The sequence below is a fragment of the Aphanomyces invadans genome (assembly GCF_000520115.1).
Source record: "Aphanomyces invadans strain NJM9701 unplaced genomic scaffold supercont1.27, whole genome shotgun sequence".
Classification (NCBI taxonomy): domain Eukaryota; phylum Oomycota; class Saprolegniomycetes; order Saprolegniales; family Verrucalvaceae; genus Aphanomyces; species Aphanomyces invadans.
The window spans coordinates 277,563-284,597 of NW_008580172.1; the positions used below are offsets into that span (position 1 = coordinate 277,563).

A 7,035-nucleotide genomic window follows, 5' to 3' on the forward strand; every position below is an offset into this window, starting at 1 on the left:
CTTCGAGGTGGGCACGGTGCCTAGGGAATTGTCGAGTCAAACAAACACTTTTAACATCTTTTTTAACTCTTTTCTTATCCTGTCGCTAAGCAACAATTCTTAACAACTCAAACAGATTGTATGAACAGTTTTTATCAATCTAAATCAAACAAACTTCTACGAAATCGTCCGAATTTAACACTTGGACCGCCATGTCATCAATTGGACGAAACACCTTGGCCGATCAATGGTCGATCACGTTAGAACAATGATGTACATCATCGATGGACTCGAAATTCCTTTGATACGGACAAAATCCCTGCTCCTGTCCGAGTGAATCTATTCATGGAGCATTTTCAGTCCTCGAGCAACACCCACCTGGACGGATGCTGCTGCATCGTGGGGTAGATATGCCCCATCGAGTCCCAGATTTTAGGTGGAGCGTCGTGTGTGTCGGGAGGTCACAGCTAGAGGACGGATGACGAAGTCCGCAAAAGAGAAGCATGTCGCCAACGCAAAAGATAAATTGTTTGAACAACGAGAAACCACATAAACATGTGTACAGGGAACGACAGAATGCAAGGCCTCCTTCGTAGTTCGAAGAGCATTAGCGAATAGGAACACAGCGATTTGAACCAGATCGAAGGGCAAGTGGGCGTTATATCCCATCGTTACCTGTACTTTTTTCTTCGACTTCAAGATTGTTTGCCGTTTGATTGGCTAGCCGACTACGAAGTACGAATTCGGTGCAACCAATGATTGCAAGGTATCTGTATTTTTGTTCCTCGAACATATAGCACTTTAACAATTTCAAAGGTTTAATATTGTGCAAGCTCCTGTGCCATCAGAAGCAAACTTGGTAGCATGGATTGTAGTGGGTCATTCATTGACACATTAGATCAATCAGTTGAATTCCAAATTGAAGTAATGATAGATGAGATCGAGAATCAGCGTAAGCGTTTGACGCGGTGGCGCAGTGGTTTAGCGCGACGGCATTACAGAAATAGAGGAAGGGGCACGGGTTCAAGTCCCGGGCTGTGTCAAACTTTTCTTTTAAATATTTTAATCAATAATATGTAGTGTATACAAAGAGGAAGTAAAATGAAATGGATTAAATTGGTCATTAAATTTGACTCGATTGCTGGCGAGGAATGGCCTTGTCAAAACTTGCCCTGATGACTTCAGACGGCACCATATCCCAAGCCGCAATCGCTCGCTTGATCAGCGTCATTCGCTTCTGCTTCGAAGTGAGAGAAAAAGGATCGTCGTCGTCGCCCTCAACATTTCCTCATAGAGCCAAAGCTCCCGCATGTTGCGCTTCAAAGGCGCCATGACACCAACGTCGAGCGGCTGGCAGAAGGACGTGGCATTCGGCGGGAGTGGACAGATGTGAAAACCAAGCTGTTCTTGGACGATCTTGTACGACACATGTGACGCAAAGTTGTCCAGGATAACGACCGAAGCTTCCTCATTGTGGTCGTGAAGGACGTTGCTGAGGTAAGACTTCCACACCGTAGCGTCCATCCAAGCCCTCTCTTGAACAGCGTAGGCATGGCCAGCGGGAAACGACGGTACCTCGTGAGTTTCGATGCGCCCACCAGGTTTACCTTTCATGATGAACATGATAGGAAGCTTTCGACCATCGGCGCGAGCAGTGAGCACAGCCGTCATGCGCATGGAATGCTTTTCGCCGGCTGAAATCTTGGAGCTTTCACCGCGTTTGGCCCAAATGTAGTTTGGAGGCATGTCATAGTAGATGCCTGTCTCGTCAACATTGTACGTGCACTCCTTGCCATAGGCCCTGTACTCACGATGAAACTCGCAGGAAAATTCATCCGTGTTTCGGCCAGAAACACGGATGAATTTGCATGTCGTTGGGCGTTGTCTCGAGAATCCATGACGTTTGGCAAAGCGTCGGGGCATCTGCTGGATGGACTTGTAGCCGGACCCGGGACGTTTGGTTTGGAGGTAAGCCATGAGCCAGTCTCGCTTGTTCCGTTTGATCCATGTTATTAGGTGGAGCATTGAAAGAGCGCGCTTCTCATCACGTAACTCATTGATGAACGCGATAAGGCCAGGGGGTCAGGGAATTCCTCGTGACGTCCACCAGGCTCGAGTTTCATTCTCTTTTTGTTTCCATCGTAAGCTAGTAATTCGAAGCGTTGTGTGCCCCAATTCCGAATTGTTCTGCGGGGAACCCCGAGTAGAGTGGCAACCTTGTAGTCTGACATTGACTCAAGAAGCCCCACGGCTTCGAGTTTCGTTGATATCGGATACGCGGCGCGGGGCGTTATTTGGACTGCCAAAATTATTAGCTGACTTCATTTTTTGATTGAAATGGAACGGGAGAATATTATTGTAGCAAATTGGAAGAAAATATGTCTGAAGTGTTGTCTATTGGACAATATTATGTCGTAACTTCGATAGGCCTTGCATTCCGTCGTTCCCTGTACTCGTTGGATGTCATGTCCCCCCTATCATTGCAAATGGATCCACCTGGGCTCTCGACATGCGTCCACGAATATATAATGTCGACAAGCGTTGGAGCAACGAATGGCCTGGAGTGCCCATCTTGGGCTCTTCAGCACCAACTCGCGGCAGATCCACTAAGTTACAACGCACGATGTGACGCATGTGCTCCTTACGACCAGCAGTGTGCTGGCACCATTGCCGTGTTGTCGGCGCCAAGAAGTTCCGCGAGTGGCTCGTGGGCAAAGAAGGCGTTATAAATGCATCCTTGACGACGACATAATCGACATGGCCGGGACGTTGGGCAAGGCTTCGCAGCACTTGTTCGCCCGCGGTATGTCGTTCATTCGATCTCAATCCACGATATTGTCGCGATCGACTTGATCACGACCTTGTCAGCATTGCGAGAAATCCATGCAGCGAGTACAAACACTTGCAGATGGCGCCGACACCATGAAACTGAATTTGAGACATAAAGCGTTGCGCATAAAAATGAGCTCGCAACGGCAAAATTACTAAAACGGTTGAAACCTTGCATATTGAAATTTTCAAAGTTTCAACTGCCTCAGGAAGAAATAAGATAATGCATGGAGAATCGAATCCCTTTTCCAGCTCAAAGCTACACTCAGACACCGTCACACTACACAGCACGTGTCATCGAACATAACAATTTCGCAAATTATGATTGCCAACAACTTCAACGCTCAGGATCACTTGCCAAGCTTGCATATGCCGATAGGAAACGCTGGACCCGCCACTCATGACTCCCACCGATAAGTTGGACACTGCACACGACCGCTTTCCACGCTTGCACACATCATAGGTGTGTTCACACGTTTGTAAAGAGACGATGTCAGCCGAATTTTCGTCGTTTCCATGTTGTCGATAATTGCATTTTCAAATGTCAACAATGCTATGGCGAAAGGTGTTGTTTCATTAGCTTCAGGCTTGGGAATCTGAAAGTCGAGGGTTCAATCCCTCCTGAACGTTTTACTGCATTATTTTCTACCCTGGTCCGAAATAGTTGTTTTCACTCGACTAAATTATGGGACTCGATCCAGAAACAACTTTGTCACTCCAAAAATGAATAAATGAGGCCAAAACTATAATGCAATTCTATTCATTTGCCAAAAGACCTTGTTCTTGGGAATTCAGAGGAGCTTCCATCGATGCCTCTTCTCCAAGCCGAATGTTCACATGGATCAAGGCACACTTGTTTTATAGGCATCGCACTCCACGTTGAAGGTCGTTAAGTCGGTTTTCATCGCATTCTACTTCAAGTGAGAGAGCTTATAGTCTTAGCCACCGTGTATTTCATACATTTATCGATCACCTTTTGAAGAGTAATGAAGTTTTTTTACACCGTGACCACAGGTAATTCATAAAACGTGGTTTTTACGGCATCAATGAGGTCCTCGATTGTTCGAGTGCACTTCTGATACTGCAGAGTTTGAAGAACTTTAAAGAATCCTAAATCTAAGACATTCAAGTCTGGGTTGTTGGGCAGCTGGTTGTTTACCGCGATTCCGAATACGCCGCGCGACTCCAGAAAACGTGTCGGGGGGATGTTATGAGGACTGGCATTACATTTTTGATTACGACACCCGACCGCAGTGTGCACCGCGGGAACTTCGACGTGATAGCCACCACAACATGATTAAGCACCAAATCTAAGTATACATGAGAGTCGACAGACTACGGAGTATAACTAATGCCTTTGGTACGGTTCTAGGTGTTACGTTGTCTGGCACTTTTTCGACAAATTGGCCAAACTCCAAGTTTGCCGGTCGAAAAGATTGCCGTTGAAGTCAACACGTGGGCGGGCAATCGCCGCCAAAAACATACCTTTTGTAATAAATCGTTTGGCCTTCGCAAAACGATCAGCTATGGCCTTCGCAAAACGATCAGCTATGGCCTTATCCTCGTACACGTAAAAATTCATTTTCACCTTTGTCAAATGGAACCATATAATATCTTCATTCGAGGGATTTTTCTTTTGTCCATAACTACCTAAAATAGTACATTTTCAGAAAACAATGTTCTTCGGAATCAATAGAGATATAGGTACACCTCGGATTTTCGATGTGACATCGGCACAAATGTGGGCCGCTCGGGACGAACGCAATCCGCGGACCCAAACGCGCGAAACAGTATCCCAGTGGCAGTTAAACTGCTTGGCAATCCGCGTGATAACACCACAAGGCATTGTGCCAGAGGACGAGACGGAAAGCAGGCTCTCGTAGATGGTGCGGCGCTTCCTCGTGACGAGAAGTGTTTTGCCGGTATTTCGGCCATGGGGGTTCCGTTCGTGGTCGGCAGTGCTGATATCATGTTGCATTGGCGTGGTTTAGTGTAGAGTGATGAGTGTGTGCTGTTCGTGCGATATGAAAATGATGTTTGAGGATAGTGTGATAGGTCGAAGTTTGGACGAAGTGACACGGCAGTTTTCGCACCCTACATCTCATGAAACGCTTTAGAATGCTCATAAACTATCCTAACAAAGTAGAGATCTTGCGCTTTTGAATGCACCAATCGTCTCAGGATTTGAGCAACTTTAAGAAAACTTCCACATGTCGGATGTCGTACATCTCGAAGCCAACTTGGTTTTTGAGGATTTTATGGATAGATCCTTGTGTGTTATGGATAATAAATACTTTCCACATACGGAATATGAGATGATTTTGTGTTGATTTGATCAAGTTCTGGCCTTTTGGCTCCTCGATGATGTGTACCCTGTAAATATTTTGGACCTGAATAGTATGAATTATTTCAATGTGTGAATAGCTGTTCTCTAAATGTATATTTTTGATTCCGCTTGAATATCCAAGAAAATTGACCATCTGCTGAATTATCGTTTACAATTTGCGTTCAAAACGTCGATGTGCATTGTAATGCTCAGTTTTTCACGATCATGATCGTCCCGATTGGAAGCATAGCCTGTACCACGGACACGGTCCGTCTTGGTCAATCGCTGGCAAAAATTTGTTTAAAAAAATTTGCGCTTGATTAAGGGGTTCTAAGAACGCCTTGATCGCTTCCAGTATACGGAAGGAGTCAAGGAATACGTGAAAATCTCAAAATTCCCCAGCAAGCCCATTTCCCCTGTCGCCCTGTGCAGGACCAGTCCACAGTTGAGATGTTTACTTATCAACTTTCAGCATGTGGGTGTAGTCCCGTCTCCGATGCACGCTCGTTGGCTAACACACGACACGTGGGCAAGCACTTTGTGGTTGAGCGCTGGTGGTGTACGCCCGAGTCCAATCAGACTCGCTGAGGTCGGTCGGTTGCTGGAAGCAGGATCCATCGTTCAAGACGAATTTGTACGTGACGGTTTGGCCAGATAGCAATCGTGGTATCGGACCTTGTCCTGACGAGATGGTGCTGTAGTTAGAGGGACCAAGTGCACTGACTACAGTATGGTATTGTTGGATCTTCGTCCCCGAAGATAAACGGAAAAATGTGTTGTGATTGGAAATATTCGGACCGACCGTCCGGTACATCTCTTATTGGCTAAAACGAACTGATTATTGACGTCTCAAGTGTCGCACACGGTGATTTGTTCAACGTGCGGCTGATCTGACGTTTTGGTCGGTCGTGGCCGAGCTTCTTGTCATGGTTGCGACCTGCACCGTCTGTGTGGGCGAGAAGGTGCCGGTGTTTGTCGACTGAACTGTGCAAGGAAAAACGAGCGTGAACGACATTGAGCCGGTATCTGTGATCGGGAAGGGCGCGAGCTGGACCGTCCTCCTTGTGCAAGAGAAGTCAACGCTATGCTGCACGCTATGAAGGTGACCAATGAGGTCTTTTTGCTTTCCTGTCATAAGTGGCTGACCGATGCCTATAGGTCTTGTTTGAGAAGCTCATATGCGTGCGTCGAACATCATGTGCCACGATCTGAAACTCACAAACAACGTGCTGACTGCCGACAAGTACGTGCTATGCACCGACTTTGGTATGCTCAAGAAGGGAGTGTACCCAGCGGTGGGCCGAGCGTCGTCGTTTGTGGTACTGCTGCTGTGACGGGTATTTCGTGCGGTTGCTCATCGGGGGTATAGGGATCATCATAAAGCAGCCGAACGACTATACGAAATGGTAATCATATATTTTGCTATATACGACGACATAATGTCAAAGTTGCTTATAGTGGTCGAACGCATCGACCGACCGTCCGGATAATTCATCAAATTCCAGAGATCACAACCTTTTCGGTGCTTTTGCAGTAAATATTATTCATTTTGAAAATTATTTACTGTTAGAGGAATTACTCATCACCTCCGTAGTCACCTAAGGTGCATTCGTCGCAGCTGTCACCATCACTTTCGATTTCGCTGTCTGAGGAGAATGGAGTTCCAGCCGCATCGTCTGCTTCGTCGACGGAGTCCAGGTACGCCATTTCCACCACTTTCCGACCTGTATGGCCAATGCAGTCGAAAATCACACTGCTCGGTAGGCGGCCAAATTCATGATCAAGCCGCTCACGCACGTCAGCAGCGAACGTCGTCGATGTATCGTACAGTCGCCCAACAGCACCCTTGACGTAGGACCAAATCATTTCGATAGGTTGCAAGTCACTGTGATACGGCGGCG

At 46.7% G+C, this 7,035-nt stretch overlaps 1 pseudogene across 1 annotated transcript; it reads left to right on the forward strand.

The window, feature by feature from the left end:
- Window positions 1-941: 941 nt before the first annotated feature.
- Window positions 942-1,022, forward strand: H310_10601 (annotated as a pseudogene). The gene has a single exon. The product of its transcript is annotated as a tRNA-OTHER (tRNA).
- Window positions 1,023-7,035: the final 6,013 nt, after the last annotated feature.